Source organism: Oxyura jamaicensis, chromosome 3 (genome assembly GCF_011077185.1).
Source record: "Oxyura jamaicensis isolate SHBP4307 breed ruddy duck chromosome 3, BPBGC_Ojam_1.0, whole genome shotgun sequence".
Lineage (NCBI taxonomy): Eukaryota > Metazoa > Chordata > Aves > Anseriformes > Anatidae > Oxyura > Oxyura jamaicensis.
Window position 1 is genome coordinate 101,291,934 of NC_048895.1, and position 23,341 is coordinate 101,315,274.

At 38.5% G+C, this 23,341-nt stretch overlaps 1 long non-coding RNA gene across 1 annotated transcript in view; it reads right to left on the minus strand.

The window, feature by feature from the left end:
* The window catches only part of LOC118164377, a 703,421-nt gene extending 682,202 nt beyond the window's left edge, over positions 1-21,219 (minus strand). Inside the window, exons 1-2 of the long non-coding RNA XR_004749464.1 lie at positions 21,191-21,219; positions 11,612-11,614 (exon numbers count right to left, since the gene is read on the minus strand). This is a non-coding gene — a long non-coding RNA (uncharacterized LOC118164377). The remainder of the gene's footprint in view (positions 1-11,611; positions 11,615-21,190) is intronic.
* Between the last annotated feature and the right edge of the window lie 2,122 nt (positions 21,220-23,341).

The window sequence follows — 23,341 nt, forward strand, 5'->3', positions numbered from 1 at the left end:
AGCCTGGCTCCATCCTCTTTGCACTGTCCCTTCAAGTATTGACAGACATTGATGAGATTCCCATCTGAGACTCCTCTTCTCGAGGCTGGACAGTCCCAGGTCTCTCAGACTCTGCTCATAGGAGAGGTGCTCCACTCCCTTGATCACCTTGGTGGACTTGACTTGGATACGCTGGAGAATTGGCCCCCTGTGAACCGAATGAGGTTCAACAAGTCCAAGTGCAAGATGCTGCACCTGGAGTGCAGACAGGAGTACAGACTGGGAGAAGAACATATTGAGAGTAGCTGTGCAAAGAGAGACTTGGGGTTTCTGGTAGATGAAAGGCTTAGGATGAGCCAGCAGTACATTCTTGCAGACCAGAAGACCAATTGCATCCAGGGTTGCATCAACAGAGGAGTGACCAGCAGGTTGAGGGAGGTGATTGTCCCCCTCGGCTCTGCCCTTGTGAATCCCCTCCTGGAGTATTGCATCCAGGTCTGGAGCCCCCAGCACAAGAAGGATGTGGATCTATTAGAGCGGGTCAAGAGGAGGGCCACAAAAATGTTCAGAGGGCTGGAGCAGCTCTTCTATGAAGAAAGGCTGAGAGCTGGGGATGTTCAGCCTGGAGAACAGAAGGCTCTGGGGTGATCTCATTGTGGCCTTACAATACTTAGAGGGGTCATAAAACAGATGGAGAAGGACTTTTTACTTGGGTAGATAATAATAAGATGGGGGAATGGTCTTAAACTAAAAGAGGATGGATTTTGATTAGACACTAAGAGGAAATTCTTCACTGGTAATGAGGCACTGGAACAGGTTGCCCAAAAAAGCTGTGGATGCCCCATCCCTGGAGGTGTTCAAGGCCATGCTGGATGGGGCCTTGGTCACCCTGATGTAGTGGGTGGCATCCCTTTCCATAGAAGAGAGGTTGGAACTAAATGATCTTTAATGTCCCTTCCAACCCAAACCATTCTATGATTCTACGTCCAGTCAGGTTTTAACATATCCACAGATGGAGACTCCGTAACCTCTCTGGACAACCTGTTCCAGTGTTTGACCATGCTCAGAGTAAAAATAAATAAAATCAATCAATGTTTTCTTGTGTTCAGATAGAATATCATGGGCTTTAATTTGTGTCCATTACCTCTTTTCCTGTCAGTGGGCACTACTGTGAAGAGTTTTGTTCCCTCACCTTCGTTCCTTCCCACGTGGTACTCATACATATCAGTATGATCTGACCTGAGTATGATATTCCCCATCATCTTCTCCTGGCATTTTTGCCTGACTTCCTCTTTGTCTTTGTCTACTTTTCTATGACCTTCAAGTGTTTTTTCTTGTTGTTTGTTTGTTTGTTTTTATTTTTTAGTTTTATTTATAATTGTGTATTTCTGTAAGCCTATTTAGAACTACCTTTCATGACACCAGTAAGGTCAGAAAGTTTTATAATACCTCAGAGTGAATAATTTCCAGAAAAGGTAGATCATCATATTTTCTTGTGCTTATAGAGTGAGTACATGGTGTATTTGGCATAGAACTTCTAGTCATGTTTTCTAAAAGAGCACAACACTTTTGATTCAGAACACACTAGTCCTGATAGAAAGAATAAATATTACTAGAGAATCAAGGATTTATCCACACATCCCATAACAGTATTAAAGAAAATCTTCCATGTTTTGTTCAATTTACTAACCTTTATTTAAACTAAGAATGAGTCACTTTTTGGAGCAATATCAAAATCGCCTGTGCCTGTAATCAGAATGTATTTTTTTTTTCAAAGCTTGCTTGTGATTTCTCAACCTGAGAAGAGTATGGCTATACATAAATTTTTTACTGATGGGAGATTAAATGTCTAAGGACAAATGCTGAGTAAAAAGCACTGATATAACAACGAAGACTCCTGACAATGGTCCTGGTAAAAGGATCCAATCTCAAGACCACAGGCTACCTACAGAATTGGGTAATATATCTGTAAACTTATTCCTTGATTGTTTCAAATATGTCTCATGCCTTTTACCTCTTTTGCTTCTTCATTTAAAATATTCCCCTATTCCTCAGAACTTTCAAAAATCTTCTTCTGAAGACCAGAAGCCTTGTCACACTGGTACTGATTAGTCATAGTATTATGGCCCATGAGGTGTTATTTTCTGCAGTGAGAGCTGAGCTTCAAGGGCTGAAGAATTTTTGGTTTCTCAGTGAGGTACAGTTGCTGGGAATTATGACAACAAAGGGGAGGAAGTAAGCTCATACATATGACAAAGCAGGCTGTGTAAACCATTTTGTGCTGTTTCACAACTACTAAAGGTTTTAGAAAAAGGCAAGAAAACTAGAATAGAAAGACAATAAGCTGTGCAGTTGTGGATGTCTCAGTGATCAAGGTGTTGCACTGGCATGGGGTGCCCAAGCTTCTCTTCCCATTATGTGATGTGGTGTCAAGGCAGTCCCTGGTACAGGCATCTTCCCCCATCTTTCATCAACTTTGCTTAGTGCAGCTACAAATCCTCTGTAACCTTAAAATTCCCTGTGCAAATTCAGTGCTTAATGCATTTCTGAATCACCTCAGTACTACCTTAACCAAACCACAAGAAGTACAGATGCTGCTTTAGCTTTTTGAGAAGAAACTTTTTTTTTTTTTTTTCAGTATACAAATTTCCCATTCCCAATCCCCAGATGAAATTGCACCAAATAAACTTTACAAGGAAACTACAACCCATTCTTCTAATATCTCTGCAGTTCTGTCTCTCTTACAACCTTTCTCCTAGTTTTTCACTGTCCCTTTCTGATCTTGTCCTCCCTTTCTTTTCTCTGTTAGACTTACTTTTCCTCATCTGTCTCTGTCTCTTTCTTTACTGCTTTCAAAAGGGATTTGGGTCAGCACTGGTCAGCCATGCTTCCTCCAGGCTGATTGGACACTTCTGTCTCTGTTTGACGGATGAAATTCCCAAAGCTCCTAGTTAATTTTAGGGTGTCTGGGGGAGGGAGAAGCCTGGCACTGAACCAAACACATATTTAAGTGTGCCAGAAAATTACACAGCAGTCAGAAAATTGCAAAATCTGCAATTTTTATGCAGCCCACAATTTTCTAGAGGTCTTGATTATCATCCGGAGTTCAGTGTTTTACAGGAAGTGCAAGGGGTTACATTTCCAGTGATTTTTAAGTGACCCCAAAACTACTATGCTGTGAAAAAAATCATACAAGGATTAACTATTTAAGTGATATTTCTATCTGTTTAAAGAGCAGCCAACACAGAATAAAATTTTTAATGAAACAGATTTCACTTTTCAGTGAAATTTGTGAAATAAGGTGATCATTCTTAACGTTTATATCTACAGCAAATTACCTAAGCATTTTGGTTTTGGGGAGAGAGAGATCCATAGTGAAAATTCTGTTGTAGGAATGCAGTTTTGTGCATAGCTGTGTAACATGACAGACATTTGAAAGAAAAATATTTAGCAAGGCAAGAGCAGTATTGGTTATTCATTACCTAATAATAATGAGGTGGGAATATGTAGTTGTTGCCTGTTAGAAAATAGAAACAATGGCCACTACCTTCACTGATCTTGTAATTTTCTCCACTCTGTCCATTTTGCACACATCCCAAGTTCCTAGGCACCTGGCAGAATTGCCACAAGCACATCTCTGAAGCTTTAAGGATGGTCAGTGAGATCCCAAATGTGGGAAACTGCAAAGGCACAGAACACTCTATGTCCTAATTTGTTGTGATGCTGAGTGAGGAACTAGTATACGTGGTGTTCATGTTCAGTGCAGGAGGAAACAATGAGAGATTTTACTGAGGGTCATAAAGACCCCATGGCTTATAAGAGCTTCATCTGTGTCCAAGAATCCTTTTAAGATTTCTCTTCTAAGTTCCAGAGATAGTCTTAACTTGCAGAGGTTGTCTTATTTGGAGTCCTAGTCTGGAATAAAATACCTAGAGCTGTGATTCTGTTCTGCTGTGCATCCTGCAGCCCTGCACCATTCACATGCATCCTGGATGATGTGACTTTGAACAGGGATGGGAGCCGGCCACATGCAGCCCCTCTGAGGGGAGTCATTGAGAAAGGAGTAGGTGTGCTCATACAAGTTCCTTGGTTTGTGCAACTGGGGTCAGAGAGCATGAGGAACTCCCATACAGTGAGGTGCAACCAGTATTCAATAAATCCTTTAGTTCAATATTTAAGATAGTCTTGCCTACTATCCACAATATCTTTTTCTTTCTGTAAGCTGTAGCACGTTCCTGTCACATGAATGTTCTGACACATTTTAACCCTTTCCCCAAACAAACAAACAAACAAACAACAACAACGAAAAACCAACACTAGATTTTGCTGATTTATTGATAGCTTGTGAAGTGAATGATGAAGAGGGACAAGAGTGGGAGAACAAGGTTGCACCACACTGGATTTGTGATGTAAGACTGCAAGCTTGACAGGCAGATACCTGAAAGCTTGACGGGTAAGAAATGTAGTAAGGATGGAGTGACAGGAAAAAGGCATGTTAAGATTCCTGTAGTCTCCTATCTCATGACCATATGAGGTCTGTCATATACTCACTTTTCTCATTACTCTAAATTCAAGCTGCACTGGTGACCTCAGTATTGACACATCCACAAGGACTGTTTGGGGTTTTCCAGTGAGCTCAAGCCTCTTGAGGTGAAGGATAAGCACATATCCCACAAAGTACTGTTAACTTTCATTATAATAGTTCCTTGTGTGATGAACACACATGTGAGCAGCATGTGTGAGAGGCAGCACTTTATATACAAAGACAGTCTGTTCTTCATCATATACAGTGGCCATGTGGAAGGTCATTTTTGACCTACCTATTGAGAAAAACTTGAAAGCAATACAGCTTTCTAAGGCATGCTAATTAAGTTGTATTCATATGAAATTAATCAAATGATTGTTACTTACAAAACAGGGATTGTCTGTTTAATGAAATGTCACCTCTCTTCTACTGACACTCTTCCTAACCTGATGTTTAAGAATGGCATCAGAAACATGTGTTTATAAACTTCATCTCTTCTTTCTAGCTCTCCTTATAATTTACAATCATACATCAACTTACAATTGACTTACAATTGTGCTCCTTGACACTGGAAAGATAGTGATGACTGAATGGTTCTTTTTATAAAAAATACTAATAAAATTAAGCAATAATCTATAAGAATGAGAAGGTTACAGTTTTAAATAATGTCTCCTGCTGTGAATTGTATAGCAAGGTAAAGTAAAGGTTTTAGCATTTATAAATGTCAAGGCAACACAGACATTCATTTTAACAGCATGACATGCATATCACTTATAAACTTATTGCACTTAAGGATTATTACCACAATTCTACACAGATGGTTTCAGGATTCAACTTAAAATTTTAAATGGTTTTGAAATTTAGGGCTTTGTTGAAACAACTAATAATTCTACTAACCATCTTATCACTAAAGCCAGGAATAACAGTAATGCTATAATAAGCATCACACTCTTACACAATATTAAATTTTAGAATAAGAAAAGAAAGCCCTAACCATTTCGACTAAAGGCCTGGATGCTGCCTTAAAAGTTCTGATTAAAAAGCACTACAACTGGAATTGGCCAGAAATGTCATTTAACCCAAGCTGTATTTTCTGCCTGCTTGCTGTCAAGAGACACAAGAAATGCTAGAATTAAATGGTATAGATTCAGACTGTCGTCAAGACACTGCACTTTCAAAACAGTGGTGAAATGTATTTACTTAGCCAGAAAGAAATGAGGTTGAAAAAGTGAGAGATGTCATGTCAGCACCTCCAACTGGGAAATAAAATGTGGTTTATATGCCAGTTTATTGCTCTGATCAGAGACCCTGACATTTTCCTTCCCTCTCCCTCTGTCTATCCTCCAACGTGCTTTGCTGAAAAGAATGATGAAAATGCACCATAGTGTTCTCTTCCAGCATGTCACTGCCATTTGGTGATCTAATTGGCCCCAGAGGGCCATTCAAGCATTTCCATCAGAGATAGAAAAGATTTTCTTCCTTCTGCTAGAGAGTGATAGGAGGCATTAATTATGCGGACAGCATCCAAGAGAACAACTCAACTCTAAACTAAATCAACATGCAAAACAGCCACAGAAATTGTCATATCATAACAGCAAATGGCTATGGCAGGAGGAGTTAAAAACAGAAAAGCAAAAAAATAAAAAATAAAATAAAATAAAAAAGAGACAAGCAACAACTTATGATAATCCATTAAAAAAAAAAAAAAAAAAGGGCAGTATTTGTTCTGATGTGCCGATTCTACAAAAGTACATCAAGTTGTACTTGATATCTTCTCTTCCGTTAGAGACATGATTCAAGACAGAGTAATAAGAAATAAGATATTGCAATAAAACCCAGACAAGGATTCTTGATGCTTTTATTTGAGCTTCTTAAACTACTAGAAAACAAGGACACATTCCAGCCATAATGGAATATGCTTATTTTATAGAACCACTTTCTCTCACCTTGAAAAATGAAAGAAAAAATGGAGGAAAAAAAAAAAAAATCAAACTCCAGTCATTTCTTTCTCAGAAGACATGAATCTTTCTCAAAGTGTGAACTGAAAATTCTGGGAGAGGAAGAGAAAAAGAAGAGGTTTTGGACAACGAAGCCCTCTCCTTTCTCTAGTGTAGAAAGTCTGACAAAATGTTCCTTCCTTTAGGGAAGAGGAAAGGAAAAATGAAAGGAAAAATGAAAAGGAAAGGAAAAAGGAAAGGAAAAAAGAAGGGAAGGGAAGGGAAGGGAAGGGAAAGGAAGGGAAGGGAAGGGAAGGGAAAGGAAGGGAAGGGAAGGGAAAGGAAGGGAAGGGAAGGGAAGGGAAGGGAAGGGAAGGGAAGGGAAGGGGAAAGGGGGAAAAGAATCACAATTATTGCAGAATGAAAATTAATAAGAGAAAACAAGGTATACAGACAGCCCCAGCTCTGTGGAGTATATATGTGTTGCAGACAGCTGCATAATTTCCCCAGGAGAGAAGTGTCATACAAAGCTATTGTCAGTACCAAGTGAACTCATCTGAAGCTAGCTCCAGCATCCTTACACAACACTGTCACCCACATGGAGATATCCCACAATCATCTCTAAGAAGAAAAGTCAGTCATGGGAGAAAGCTGCTTGCTGTGCTATAACTTTGACATACCTTCATCAGGGCCAACAGGCAACACATGCAGGCAGGCACTTTGTGTCTGTGGTGCAGCATGATCTGTTCCTCTGGTGGCAAGGCTGTGATCTTAGCCAGCATCAGCAAGCAGCATTCAACACACACACTGCAGTATGTAAATCCACATGTTGACCAGAGAATTACAGAAATATGTGCATAATAGCTGGCACACCCTCCTAGTTTGGAAAGGGTGAGTAAAAGCAGTGTAAGCAAGCTCCTGCTTTGAGGTGGATTTTTTTTTTTTTTTTTTAATTCTCTCCTATGCAGCTGCAGCCTGCCAGAGCACTTCAACTTCAGTCAGGAATAAAATCTCTGAAGCCATGGGCAAACAGTCCCAGCTCTTCCTGTGCCAAAGCACATGCTTAAGTCCCTAATGAAACTTGGGAAGATGCAGAGGGCTGATCTTTGTATCTCAGTGTTTGGCTTAAGTAATCGGTGTGATGTGAAGTAGATAGGTAGATTCCCCTTTCTCCTGTCTTTGGAGTAATAGAAAAAAAATATTTGGCTCAGCATCTGGAAATTGTCTCTCTGAGTCTGGTTCCAGCCAATAAAATCAAAGCCAACATTGGACATAATATTACAAGACAACAAGCATTGTCTGCAGAGCTGAAATCTTCCCGGTGTAGACTTAGAGCCATCCAGGAACATTCCTCCTGAATTCCCAGCAAGAAAATCCCATTATCCCATAATGCACAGCCAAAACACATTAATTCCATTGCAAAGCATGTCTTGGAAGAAGAGGATTTTACCAACACGATATGCCTCATGAGTCTACCCTGACAAAGCAGTAACTTTCTCAGTAACTTAGGTATTAGGAAGACCAAGCCAATACAGTGAAGGTAATAACAGAGAGCCCACTGTCACTGCTTTGCTGCTTTCACATTTTTCTAATTAGGAAGATAATCTCACTTTTTGTACAAGTGTCTGTTGTCAATCAGACCTCACTGAAATTGGCATACGTAAGTGTAGGTTAAATCACATCATTTCACAAGTCACAGGATTTTATGATAACATATCAAACACCTTCATGATGCCAACCAATCTGTCAGCATCACTATGAGAAACAGATTCTTTTTAAATTAAGAAAATATGGTAAATGTAGTTAAAATGGTAATATAACCAGTAGAGCCAGAATATAATAAAGTCAACATTGTACAGTATATATAGTGTAGTTTCTGCTGGAGAAAATATCTTATGGCAGCTAATGACCTGTAAAATAACCCTCCTGGCTTAGGAAACCTGTTTCATCTTGAAAGGTAAGGGATTTGTTCTTTTGTTTTGTTTTGTTTTTGTTTTCAAATAATTGTCTGTGTGCAACATTAGGTTCTGTTCGGTCTCTCTACTAACTGCAGTCATTGCAACCGTATGCAGAAACAAATATATTTCTGCACCATGTGTGGCAAGACTAACATCCTGATCTAGTTAAGCACTTAAATAGAAGCACCTGAGTAATACTAGTTACATAGCAAAAACGGATCATCAGTTAAGAAATCTGCCAGATCAAAGGCCTAATAGATTTCAAAGAATGTGATGAAAATATGTTCTACATAACAAGCATGGCTGGGTGAAAATCTGTGCACTTTCCACTGTAGCATTGATTTTCAAGGACAGAAGCAAGTGTTTTACAGCTGGGTCTTTTGGGTCTTTTTTTTTTTTTTTTTTTTTAAATTCTAAAGTGAATTTTGTTTTAATTGGCAGCTAATGGAAAAGCATATTCCTAATTTTTAAAGGGAGGAAGAAAAATGTAGGGCTGGCTTCAGGCTGCTACTTCTTGTACTGTAATTGTAACACAACATTCATTTGTCAGACCTGCAGGGAAGCTAGGGTGAAATGGTAGCATGCAATACCAGTGTGTATGCCACAGATGCTGCCCAGGGATTCAGGTTAATTACATACCAGGCATGCTTAGGGACCACCCATGTGAAGCAGCTGGCAGGATGGAAGCTTAAAATTGTTCCCTGCTGGTCCCACCATTGCACAATTTCAGCAAGAGGCACACTGCCCTCTTCAATGCAGTGTGAATCTCTTCGTCTGGGCTAATTTACTCTAGCCAGGATAAGTAACTTAAGTTCACTTATCTCTTCTCTCCGAGCTTTGCTGGCTTTGGAATTGATCCTTCCTATTCCCTACCTCTTATATTGCTTCAATTGACTGAACCTAAAGACATTATTAATGTGGATGGATACAGTTTTCTAAGCACTGTACACATCACTGCAAAAGCCAAAGGAGGCAGGTACCAATTTAAAAGAAAAAATAGTAACAAAGACCCTTTCTTGTGTATAAGCTTATCTACCCAAGGAATGATTTACTGTTTTACTCCATGTTCTGATATTATTGTACAAAATACTATTTTCTTATCTTCACTATAATACTGAATCATTTGAAATACTGAGGTCATCCTGTTATGTTTATCTTAATTCTGTGCTTCTAGGATATTCTGGCTTTTAGCTGAACCACTATACTACTTCAGCACAGGAAGGATTTTTTCTCTTTTTTGTTTTGTTTTGTTTTGTTTTAAATGACATATTATGAATGGCAGTATGACCATAGGTGATAGACGGTAATGGAATATATTCATAGTAATTCATTTCACCCAGATCATGAATTAGGTTTAGTTTCTTAAAACACCCCATAATCATAAATTAAAATGGTGATAAAATGTCCTTGGCTTTAGAGATATCAGCTAAAACTGCCCATCATTCTCAGTATATTTTTTATTATTAAATTATTCTCCTGATATTGCTATGCAGTAAATGTAATATTTCAAAAGGGTCATTATTACAGTCTGGATACTTTTAGGCAGGTTTAGCTAGAAGTTTTAGTAAACTGAGAACAATGAATAGCTCTAATGGATACAATGCATTGCTGAATCTCTCATTTTACTTATTCTATGGAAAGGAGATTTGATTTTAAATAGAATTAGAAATAGAATTAGAATTTTAGAATTAGAATTAGAATTAGCATTAATTAGATTTAGAATTAATTAGAATTGGAATTAGAATTAGAATTAGAATTAGAGTAGTTCAGTTGGGAGGTACCTACAAAGAACATCAAGTTCAACTGCCTGACCACTTCAGGGCTACCTACAAGATAAAACATATTATTCAAGGCATTGTTCAAATGCTTCTTGAACACTGACAAGCATGGAGTATCAACCACCTCTATAGGAAGCTGGTTCCAGTGTTTGACCACCCTCATGGTAAAGAAATGTTTCCTGTCATCTAGTCTAAACCTCTCCTAGCACAGTTTTGTGCCTTTCCTGTGTTTCCTATCATTGGTTACCAGGGAGAAGAGACTGACACACTCTCTTCATTTTGCCTCCTTAGGAACATGTAGAACAAAGAAGTCATAAGCTAGTACATGACTAACTGTCTGAAAAGAGTGTGAACAGTCAAACATCAGTCACTACTAGTGTAAATATTGTACAGACTTCCACCTTCACCCTCCCATTCTCCTACTGTAGTGCCTTGTAAGTAGAAGTTTGTTCCTTGACTTCAGTTCGTTTTCCTACCACAATTATTCTGGAGGCAGCCTAAGACTTAACACTGGCCTTAGTAACCAACTTTCACATCTCTAAAGACTCTGCTCATATGTAACATGAGTAACTGCTGGCACTTGAAACCCAATCCACAGCTCACCAGAGAGACCGTCACTGACTTTAGAGTAGACGCTTAAGTAGAGCTGTGTGCATAATTGGTAATATGCATCTGCTCTAGGACTGAATTTAATGGTAGACGGATCAGGTCCTACAAAAATAAACTTCCCTAAAGTTCCCATGTTTTTTCAGGCAGATAAATAGCATCATGTCCTTTGATCTGAACAAGCCTATTGAGAGGTATTGTGAATACTGGATTTTCAGTTATCAGCAGATATATTTACAGTGACATTGTAAATAAATGCAGAAACTTGGCACAAACAAGGATTCTGAGAGATATCCAGTAAGTGGGACTGAGAGAATTCATTCTACCTTCATTGACCAAAATGGGAGGTTGCATAATGTAAAGTTTCTGAATCTTATCTCCACCTACATGACATGGAATTCTGTTTGGGAGGATGAGTTGCATCACTGCTGAGAGTTAAAACAGTGTTAAGATACATCTACTTCTGTTTATGAAAGATATAGCACATATATTAGCCCCCATCTGCTAGGGGTTACAGTTAGTTCTAAACCTGTCTAACCCTTTTTGACTTAACCAAGAAGGAGCCATTCAGGATCAAAGAGTGTAGCATTGCTTCAAGCTCTGATGCAGTAGGAAAGGGAGTAACTTGTGCAAGGAGTGAGTCTGACACAACAAATTAAAGCCAAGTTTGCATAGTAGTTTATTGCATAGTAGTTCATGGTAGTGGGATGGAAATCACTAACTCTATTCAACTACACTAATAGAGGAAGGGGAAAGTTTATATCCTACTTAGTCCACTTCATATACTGGTTATAATTCCACCTCCCTTCATTTCTGGCATCTGACCACAGCCTGCCTTGTGCTATTCATGAAATCAAGTATCAAGACACACACACACACGCGCACGCACGCACACGCACACGTACACACACACACACGCACATGCACACGCACACACACACACACGCACGCACGCACAAATATGTACAGTATGTAAATCTATAGTCCACAAGTGAATTCTAATATACCAATAGATGGAATTTTAATGGAGTAGAGGCATGACCACCCTGCATTATAATCGCAGGCCTACCTAGCCTAGCATCCAGACTTTCATGGTGCCAAAAAACATACTTTAAGTTGCTGAAATCCATTAATGAGGGACTTCAGCTCATGTGGCTTGTACTGTAGGTTGTATTCTCATGCACAAGATTTCAGGTGTTGCAAAACAAAATGATCCATGAAGCAAGGACCCTTGGGAACACAAAATGAGCATCACTCTGAAAACACTTGAATATATACCAGCACTCAAAGTGAATCCCATCCTTTGGATTCATGCACTTTATTATTATTATTATTATGGTGGATTGGATCCGATAATAAGAACTTCCTGCAAGATGACATGAAAGGAAATCTTCTTGCAAGATGACATGAAAACTTTCAGTCTCTTTAGTCTGAGGGAGAGGGACTGAACCAAGATTTCCTCCTTCCTCAACATATGCTTCACTAAAATGAGACTACTGAACGTAGGAGGTACCAGGCATTCTAAAACATGTGATGCAGAGTCCTTTTAAACCCTGTCTTGATGCAGTGCTCAGCTCCTTGCTGTGTACACAATAGATCTGAGATTCAGCCTCTGGGGCTGAAGCATTAAGACTGTACTGAAAAAAGCTGTGTGAAAGGAAATCACCAACTTTTTTATTTTATTTTTAAAGAGACATTCTATATTTTTATATGTTGAAAGTTTTCAGTCCCTGATAGAAGTGATCTGTAAATTCCTATCAGACCAAGCCTCACTCTGAATTTAAGTGAAGTGCTGGACATAACCAAACCAGGAGTTTTGGACCCTGAAGACTACTCATGTCACATGGAAAGTTTCTGTGGAATATGGTTGCTCCCAGGAATGAGGAGGGGTCAGAAGGTGCCCATATCCTTTTTTTCAGAGTTGCATAATTCCAGTATGTCATGGCCTCATCACTTCAGCACCTTCTGTCACCTACCACAACCCCCAGCATCATCTTCCAGCACCTAAATCTCCACTGCTTTACAAGCTGCTGTCAGGAATTTAGTACCTTAAGGCTGACTTCAACACCTTTCTTTTATGTTTTATGTTTTTTCCAGTTTTATAGCCATTACACAACTGCAGTAAATGGCAACAAATCAAGTGAATGACTTAACACACTGCAGAAAAAAAAAAAAAAAAAAGGAAAAAAAAAAAGAAAAATTCCCTTGTCTGCCCATGCTGCTCTCTCAAAAAGAGTTAAGTGCTTATTAGAGCAATAAGTAATATTTTGATCTGCAGAACAGCACATTTTCTTATTTTCCTTGTTGACTGTTTAATATAAACAAAATAAATGGCTCTCCTGTAAGCTTTTTTTTGATGAGCCAAAGCTAATAAACAGCACCTGATTTCAGACTCCAGCCATTCCAGGTGCAGCTCACACTTGGCTCAGCGCTGTCAACAGATCCTTGGGGAGCCCCTTTTCCTGCTCAGGAAAAGAATTCCACCCTTACACACACCCCACACCCTTTTCTGGCTGCTCAGGGTGTGTCATTATTTAGTTATGCAAAGCCTAGACACTTCAGTTTTGATGTCAATGGGCTTCAGAGAAGGCTTTAAGTTCACAGGCACCTTCAGTCTTGTGATCAAACAGTTAACTAAGCATGTCTTGATTTTCCCTTGGGCTTATCCCTTGGGTCAACCAGTGAACCAACGATCTATTTCTGTAGCTTATATTTTTTTTAGGCTCCTGAATATGGCATATATCCACTGGCACTAGTCCCAGGAACTCCAAATGCAATCCCTAAAGAAGACCTGAGAATGATCAGATGATTGCAATTTGCTGTTGTTATAAATGTAAGCTATGTTCAGACAATTGCAATCTAAGCAATTTCTGGAAAGATTACTTTATCAAGAGATGAGTTTACAGTGTTGTTTTCATTCCCCCATTTATAGTGTTTTCAATATTATATATATACTTACATATATATAAACATATTCAAACACATGCATGCATATACAAATATGTAAAATAATTTAAAAATACACACGATGTAAAAATTATTTATATTTTATTATGTGAGCTATTCCCACTTTCCTGATCAATCGCACAAACTAATCAAATTAATCCTGAATAGAAATCAGCAGACCAACAATAATTATGGCATCCAAGTAAACAAAAACACATAGCTGATGCAAAGCATAGATATAGACTGGAAATATTTTTACTGGAGCCTGTCAGAGAACATGGAAAGATTTTTTTTTAAGTCTACTTTCATTCTTTCCTCTAAGCTCTGAGATTTCATTTCATATTTGTTTATGAGTAATTGCTTTTTACATTTACAAGGCGAACACAAGGACCAACATTGATATCATGTGGGCCTGCTGGACTGTTTCTAGCCTAAGTGCGTGCCTGTAAAATATAGCTGGGGCCCAGGAGGAGGGCTAATTGTGCTTCTCTGTATAACTTCAGCCAGACAACTGTGTGTTAGAAAGGTGTGGACTTCTGTCTCCTTCACTTGCAAGGATCAAAATGTGTGGGTGTTGGAAGATACCTGAAATGACAGGCTGGGTAGCCAGAAGCATCCCTTAAAATTTTATTTTTTACCTGTAAGCCTTTTTCTGATACAGTAGAAAGCTTGATTCCTCTTCCCTCTAGGCAAAAATCAAAGCATTCCACATGATTTTAATGGATAATTTATCTGTCTCAAATTTTCTTGCCAAGACTTTCAAGATGTTTACTATTTGAGAGGGAGAAGTATACGAGGGAGTGAAACAAAGTAGGAAGACAAGAGGTGGGGGTGTAAAAAAAAAAAGACTTCTATTGACATTTAAAAGGAACAGCTCAGTATAAGTGTTTCCTTTATCTTTACTATTCTCCTTTGAGCAAATCACATTTTCAAAGTCGGGTCCAGGATTTTCTCTGTGCAACTCATATGACCTTTAACAAGATCAACCTCCCAAACCTCCCAGGACACTTTGAAGATTTAGACATTGCTATTTACATTAACAGTGGAAATATTGATATCTTTAGTCTTTGAAAAAATGTTTTTAAGTCAGAACTGGCATTTGGTTATCAGATTAGACTTTGTGTTACTTCTTCAGATTAGGTGTCCTTTTTGATTAAATAATCAACAGACATTCCCCCAAGTGTGTAAGTGTGTTAAGTTTGTTAGTTTAATTCATTTGTAAAAGGAAAAATCCTAAAAACTTTACATTGAAGACGTTCCATGTTTTTTTTTTGTTTTGTTTTGTTTTTTGTTTTTTGTTTTTTTTCCCTGGTCAAAAATTGACTATTACCTTTTTATTATTATTATTATTTATTTTTATGTTTTATCTTGAGGGCTCCTCCACATGCCACTGACTCAATCAGAACTTCAGGAAGGTAGATGTGCACTCTGGCTTCAGCACATGCCTTTCCTTCTCCTGATGGCCTCTGTCTACACAGGAGAAATGAACACCACACTCCAAATATAAGTTCTGTGGTCTCCTGTGACTAGATATTGCACCAATGGTGCACTGAAGGCAAACTTCTACCTTTTCAGTGTTGGGCAAGTATAAAAGGGAGAAGACTGGACCCAGAATTGGGCTTATAATACCACAACAACATAAACATCTGCCAAACTGGAGCCTCAACTAATACCCGAAGAAACAGATTTTGCCGACTGTACAGAACTGATCAGTAAATTATCAGCTCCAACCAGTGTCTATGTTGTAGTATATGTGTAACATGACTTTATATGTTTTTGTTTCATGAAAGCTGGGGTATGAAAGGGGAAAATAATGTAACAGGAAATTTATATTTCAAGCAGATCCATCCACATCTTTTTACCAGTATATGACAGATGATATGTGGTCACTTGTAAAACATCACCTTTAGGCATATTTTATTTCTTTGCTGAATCAAACAAAAGAACTATATTTGTCACTATTTTCCTCTATTGTCAAGGAAAACGGCATTTTAAACTAAGTATGAGTTTAAAGTGTAATAGATGTTGCAAGATAAACTGAGGCTCCTCTATTCCATTCAGGTTAGTGTTGTAGTTCAGTACCAAGCTTTAAAGAAGTTAATCATGAAACAGTTGCTTTTAAGTTTAATGTATTTTAGTGCATTCCTGAACTGGGGCAATGTTGAAGAAATTAGAAATCCCTAGATTTCTACTGCAAAGTATATTGAATATTATGGAAATACTGATAAAATGACTATCTATAGACTGCTCCTATAATTGTGTCTTCATTTTGTTACTGTCCAGATTATTAACCTTATGTTAAAACTCATTAAAAAGTTCGTATGTCTGGTGATGACAGAGTTACATTCATTCCCTGCTGATGACCAGGCTGTCTATAAACACATGTACCTGCTTAGGTTCTGAGCAGTATGAATTCATGCTGTCTCTGCTCTAAGTCAACAAGAAGTAAATCAATACAGAAGCTGTTTTGACACCTCCTCATGAAATTTTCCTGGAGTTACTATATCTTGCCTTTTTGAATAGACATATCTTGACAAGAGTAGACATAGCCTGTGTGCAAATCTTGGCAGTAACACTGAACACCCATATGCTGATGAACTCCAGGCACTTGTTCCCTTATACAGAGAATTTATTGGGAATATTGTGCTTCTTTAAGCACATCAGTGATGCCTTAAACCAGTCCTTCTTGCCAGTTACCATTTCACTGATAACCCTCTTAAAAAGAAGTAAGAAAAACAAAATCAAAGACAAAATAAATACAAAACTAAATAAAAAAACATCAAAAATTTCCTGGCTGGACTACCTCTGGCTGGATATAAATTTCCATTACTGATATTATCAGCTAATCATTTAATCTTAGATTTGCTGGTGAAGTTGAAACCCAACTCCTTTTCTAGACAGTTTCTAGAAAAAATAAATTAAGCAGTATGAAATAAGCTCTAATAACCACACTAAGTAAGAGGAACAAATGATTTGAAAAAAAAAAAAAATCTAAAAGATGTCTGAAAAATTAAAGCTGGAATTCAAATTAGAAATATCTATGAGAAATAAGAAATCCTTAGCTAACAAATCATTGAAAGGAAACAGAACATATTGTTCATTTTACACATCAGGATTTTAAAACACAATTCTTCTACAGTTCTTACAGGACAAGAAGGTACACATCCCCAAGGAATGCTACATCAAACTCAGCTCCTTGGCTCACTTATGGAAGAGTGAGATGTTTCTAGGATGTTTTTCTAAGAATGAACCAACTTTGAAGAGGGAATAAATAGTTGGACATCTTATTGTAGAATATGTCAGTAGAGAGAGATTCCTCCATTTGCAAAATGGTAGATGGAGGCCTCCATCAAATAATCACTCAATCTTGTCCTTTGTAGGAAAGTAATGGCTTAGTAGGAAAATAATTTGTTTTGAGCCATGCAATCGCTTTAAAATATTTTTCTTTGCTTACTTATACCAAGGTTCCAGAAAATGTGTATCCACTATTACAAATCACAGATACTAAATGATAAATCACTGATACTAAAATGAGGGTGAGAGTCATTGTTTTCATGTTAGAATAACATCTGTGGTTGAAACTAATGTGGACATAGCAATGTGGCAGGGACTACAGAACCAGGTTAAATAAGAGTTTTTGTTGTTGTTGTTGTTGTTTTTGTTTTTTCCTACAGAAACAGAGAGGACTGGCAAATGATTATGAAAAGTGAAGTGAAATGAGTGAAATGAGCTAAAGAAAAGTTACTAATATCAGCTGACATATATATTCTGGAGTCCAAAGTTAGGGATGGTTTAAAGAAAAACAACCTTAGATATCTAGGACTTATCTCTCCTTCTCAAGGACTGAAGTTCTTATGGTGGCTTTTCCCTCATCTCAACAGCTTTTTAGAAGGCAGTCGTGGATTTGTCAGTCACTGTGCCAGGGCTTGCTTTCTCTTTATGTAAGCTTCCCTCAATATTCAATCTGTCTTCAGGCAGCTGCCAAGAAGGGTGAGTTTCTTGTTCTGCAAACGTCTCAGAAAAAAAAAAAAAAAAAGAAAAAAAAAAGAAAAAAAAAAGGAAAAAAAAAAAAGAAAAAAAAAAAAAAAAGCTTCCCCTGATACTGAGAGACAATCTTCCAGGTTCTTTTTCCAAGTCAAAGATTCAAAGCAAAAAGTGACAAAGAAAAGATTTTGTACTGAAATTGAAAAATACTAGAGCTTAAACATGATTTTTAAATGCATTTGTTTTTCCCAAAACAGTGATTGCACATTTGTATAATGATACTTTGTGACATTTTTCTTCTGTCTTGGCTATTTTTAGAAAAAATATTTTCAGCAGCTATTGACTATCATAGTATATCACTTTTACTATATCACTTTAGCAAAATTAAGTTTTTACATACTTTCTCCATTAATGGTATTTTTTCTGCAAAGAAAAAAGCAGGGAGAATTTTTAATAAAAAACTGTATTGTAAAAACTTCAAAAGTCAATGTTCTCAATGTTGATGCTTTAAAATACTAAACATAGTTAAAAACAGGTTAAAAATGGAAGACAAGTGAATATGGAGCCAAACACAGTGTATGTTGATGGCAGAAGTATCCACAAGCTTTGCTCCTGATAAAAGGAAGATAAATGTAGGATTTTGATCTGTATAAAACAGAAAGAAAACAGGCAGCTCCTAGCACTGATAAGAAATAAAACATCAGTGCCAACAGCAGTAACAAGGCAACAGGCACCACCAAGACAGCAAGATATAGGTTGGCAGACAAAAGCAAGAACGAAATTATGCAGACCCAACCATGGTGACAGGACGATAGTTTGAAGGCTTCCAGCTTTGTGCATCTGGGCAACGAGCTGCCTGCTCCTTGCTTGGATGTCACCTGATAACCAAGGCATTTTGTGAGGCTACCCAAGCACCCACAGTCAGTCTCCTTTACTTAGGTTGGCCATCATTTCACTGCTTGGCTGTGACTCGAGGGCTTCATGGGATGCCCCCCATGGGTACCCCAATGCCAGCATGCATCGACAGGGAGTACTCCAGCCTGGGGAAACTGGGGATAATTGGACATCCAGCACAGTGGGACCTTCCTTCAGGATCATGAGGTAACAAATATCACAGCATGGTATTCAGGCATCAGGTGGCCTGATCAGATCTACTTTTACCAGTCTAGGTTCCCAGCTTTCTAAGAGCTCACAATGGAAGCAGGAAAGAAAAGGCAGCTTCCACCAGGATAAGGCAGGTGACATCTCCTGGAAGAGTTGCAGGAATGACACTGTAAAACATACTACTGGTAGTTCATTGCCATTGTAGCAGGTCTGTTTGTTCATGACAAGTATCACTTGCCAACCAAGATTTCCAGGCCAGCTATTGTTCTGCTACCTAACAAATGACCGCCAGCTGCCTTTTGAAAACCAGAGCTCCCAGGTGTTGCGTAGGAATGCTGCTATGTAAAAATGAGTTTAGACCTTGAAAGAACATAAGTTCTGTAAACAGCTTAAGATACCGGTTTTACAGGTGGGAAATTTTGTAAAATGTTAAGTCTGACTTTGTTCCAACAAACTGTGACCTAAAAATAAAATTGTGGTTTTGTTTTCCAAATTTTCTTTTTCTTTACTTCAGACCAATCTAGAAGACAAAAAACTAATGTCACAACAAATAAGACATATGTTAACAATACAGGCACTGCCTCAGGTACCAGGTCAATACTAGTACTGTATGTTGGAGAAGTGATGAAGTATGTATGATTGCTATATGGATTATAAACCTAATTTAAAATGGAAGCAGAGAGGTAGAAGAGCATACAGTAAACATCTCAATCTTAGATGTTGACAAACTGTAATTTTTAATTCTATTTCTTGCATGCAGGTTGAATCCATTTCCCCTGGAGTTTTCTGGAATACCAGACTACATAGGAAAAGAATAAGGAAAGCCTTTATTCCTTCCATCCTCTCTTACAAAGGTATTGACAGTTTTCCACAATGGATCATGTGATAGAGCTCAGCTTTTATAACATAATGTGAAGTAATTTCAACCATTTACTCTCTGTATTTCAGAAATATTTATTTGATGAACCGAAGAAATAACTTTATTATTGTTATTGTTGTTATTATTACTATTATTATTATTATTATTTTCTTCAGGGTAACTAGGGATAACTAAAGGAAAAAGAATCCCTTAAGATGATTCTGATCCTACCCCTCCTCAAGAGGACTGACGTGTTTTCAACCAAGGAATTGTTAATAAATGGCCTTTCCTAGCAATCCATAGGCTGAGGCTGTTTCTAAGATGGCAGTTCAGGCAGCTCAGAATGCAGAAACCCCACACAACCCATCAGCTAATGTTCAAATACATTAAGTCATATATTTGCAAAGCTTTTAGAGTAGGAATGTCCACAGAACTTGTTTAAAATGTTCCTGTTCTCTTTGGAGAGGGTCAAAATCCTGGAGATGCTGTTTCAACATTATCCCTAACGTAACTTACAGACTGTCATGTCATAAGAATGCAATACACTTCTAGCCCTGGCTCCTATCAGAAACTGAAGTGGACCAAGCTATCTGAATCATTTTGTAGCCTGCTCCTGCATCTTTCATTTGTAGTGCAGTACACTCCTGTAGCACTGCAGGTATGCCAGAAGAGCAATGCTCTACCCAAGGAAGACCTTATTAAGGGAATATTTTTCAGCAGGGTAAGCTAACCTTGGATATCTCTAGAGCCAGCAAGCTGAGATCATAGGTTAGCCATAGTTTGAGTTTTATACTACTGAAAATGTTCCACACCTTCCATTAACATTAATGAGCATTATGTACAAATACCAATGCTGCAGAAATTATGAGCCCACTTAAGAAATGTACTCTTTCTAGAAGGTTCCTGGAATTTGTGGTGGGTGCTAAGGGAACTATGACAAAACTGAGCTTAAATAATAATGCATATTTTACGTGTACGTTATTTCCCTGTTTCTAAAGATTGTGCATAAAACTTTTAATTTGTTCATTATGCATATTAAGTCATAACAGATTATTTCATGCTCTTCTGACACCCAAATAGATTTTTTTTCCTGTGCCGCTAAAATACATATTGATTGTATTTATTTCTAGTAAGATCCCACTTGGAGTACAGCTCTGGGTCCCCAGCACACGAAGGACATGGATGTATTAGAACAAGTCCAGAGGAGGGTCACAAAGGCAATTAGAGCACCTCTCCTATGAATACAGGCTGAGAGAGATGAGCTTGTTCAGCCTGGAGAAGAGAAGTCTCTGTGGAGACCTTATTGAGGCCTTCCAGAACCTACAGAGGGGCTGAGGAGGGATTCTTTGTCAGGGGGTGTAGTGATAGGACAAAGGGTAATGGCTTTAAACTAAAATAATAATAATAATAATAATAATAATAATAATAATAATAATAATAATAATAATAAATTGGATTAGATATTAGATACTTGGAAGGCATTCTTTACTCTGAAGGTGGTGAGGTACTGGCACAGGTTGCCCAGAGAAGCTGTGGATGCTCCATCACTGGAAGTGTTCAAGGCTGGATGGGGCTTTGAGCACCTGGTCTGGTGGGAGGTGTCTCTGCCCACAGCATGGGGGTTGGAACTAAATGATCTTTAAGGTCCCTTCCAACCCAAACCATTCTGTGATTCTATGATTGGTATTTATAACCTGCAGGAGCGTGAGAGCCCTCAGGCTGTGTCATTACGTGGCTCCATCCACCATGTCTCCAAGCTCCCCAGGAGAGATGCAGGGATCCTCACACCCCTCTGAGTGGGACGCAGTGTCTCGATATCCCAGCTGTCACTGCCCACTCTGATTGTCACAACAGCTTACCAGAGAGTAGAGGAAATTGTTTTGACTGGCATAGTAAGACAACCAGTTGACATTAGCATACTCAGCTAGGTAGGCGTAAACCTGCTAGCTCTCCAGCAATACCTCCAAGCCTGGCTATCCTTTGATTAATAAATGATGTTAGCAATTAATACCAAAGCACACAATTGGACTAATGGATCTTGTACAATCCAATTTCATGTTTTGCTGAGAGGTAATGAAGAATATACAAGAATCTGAGATAAACTGAGCTGATAAGGAGCACAGCCAGTATATCTCCTTGACTTCATTTACACAAGTCCCAGAAATACATCTGTAGGCAGCCACTAAGGTGAGATTTATTTGTTTGCTCAACTTGATTAATAATTTTGCACTTTTGACTTGGTTTAGTGTTTTCTTTACATTTGTCCAGATATTTAAACCAGATAACTAGAAAATGACAGCTTAAAAGGCATTAAGTAGGCAAATATACAAACACACCCTGCCATATCTGCCTTGGATTTTCATGTGAATGACATGTGTCAACCTGATCAAGGCAGGGGGGTGCAATGATTTACTCTTTGTGAAGTTGTTCACAGCCATGTTGTGTGAAAGGTTGTTTGAGTAAATCAGTTTCGAGTCAACAGCACTGTGAAAAAATGAATAAAGTGCTAAACAGACAGGTGGATCCAGTCAGCCTTTTGTGAATTTGCACCAAATCTCTGGGAAGGGTCAGGGGATCACATTTCCCCCTGCAGCAGTAAAAGTCACAAAACTCCTCCTGGTGGCTTTGGGAGACTAATTCTCCTGTCTCACAGGGGTTAGAGCGGAGCCATGCCTTGAAGTCACCTGCTGTGGGTGCAGCTTGGATGGGTTAGGATTTTGAGAAAGTCCTTAGTATTTCACACTTTTTGAGAAAGTCCTTAGCATTTCACACTAACTGATGTCATTTTGAGTGTCTGTGCCCAAAAGCTTCTTTGCTTTTTTGCCTTTTTGCATTGAGAAATTATCTTCCCCTAAGAAATTTGTCTTTCTCAAACTATGGATTTACAGCATTACTCCTCATGCTATGTAGATGACAGGATTTACCTGTACAAAGAGGCGTTCGGCAAAATGGAAATTAGCTTTTTAAACTGCAGCTTATGGCTGAACATGATCAAAGAGCAGATGGATGTAAGCACCATACAGTTCAAACACCCTTGTACCTTTTTAAGCATCACTTTTAAAATGAGCTGTTGACGGAACCCAGAGTCACTGCTAGCCTTGATGGACACGTACCCTGCCTCTTCTCCTCTGTGGTCATACATAGGCCTGAAACAGCTTTCCTTTTTTATGTTTCCACACACAGAAAGAGTCTTGGTATCAGCAGAGTTTGTGTTCAATACTTGAAGACTCTTGGGACATAAAAATCAATTCTTGGCTCAAAGTCTAGCAATATTCTGTCTCAGCAGAACTGTACAAATTACTGTGTGATTACAGTGGTTATGTTACCAGTTAGTCAACTACTACCAAAATGAGGGTGTGGAGAGGAAGGAAAGTATTTCATCTTTTAACCCACATTGCACTTTGTTTTTGTCAGTGTTTTGCCCTGCTGGGAAAAATAAATAAATAAATAAAATAACAAAATGGGGGGGAGGTGTTCTGCCTGGGTGGCTGGAAGAGAAAAGCTGCAAAACTATGCAGCGCCTCCCTAAACCTTACTGCTGTTTATTTGGGGGGGGGGGGGGGGGGGGAGGGGGGGGGGGGGGGGGGGGGGAGGGGGGCAAAAGGGATTTTTTTTTTTTATTCTATTATATTGTATTTTGGGGGGGGTGGGGGAAGGGGGGTGGG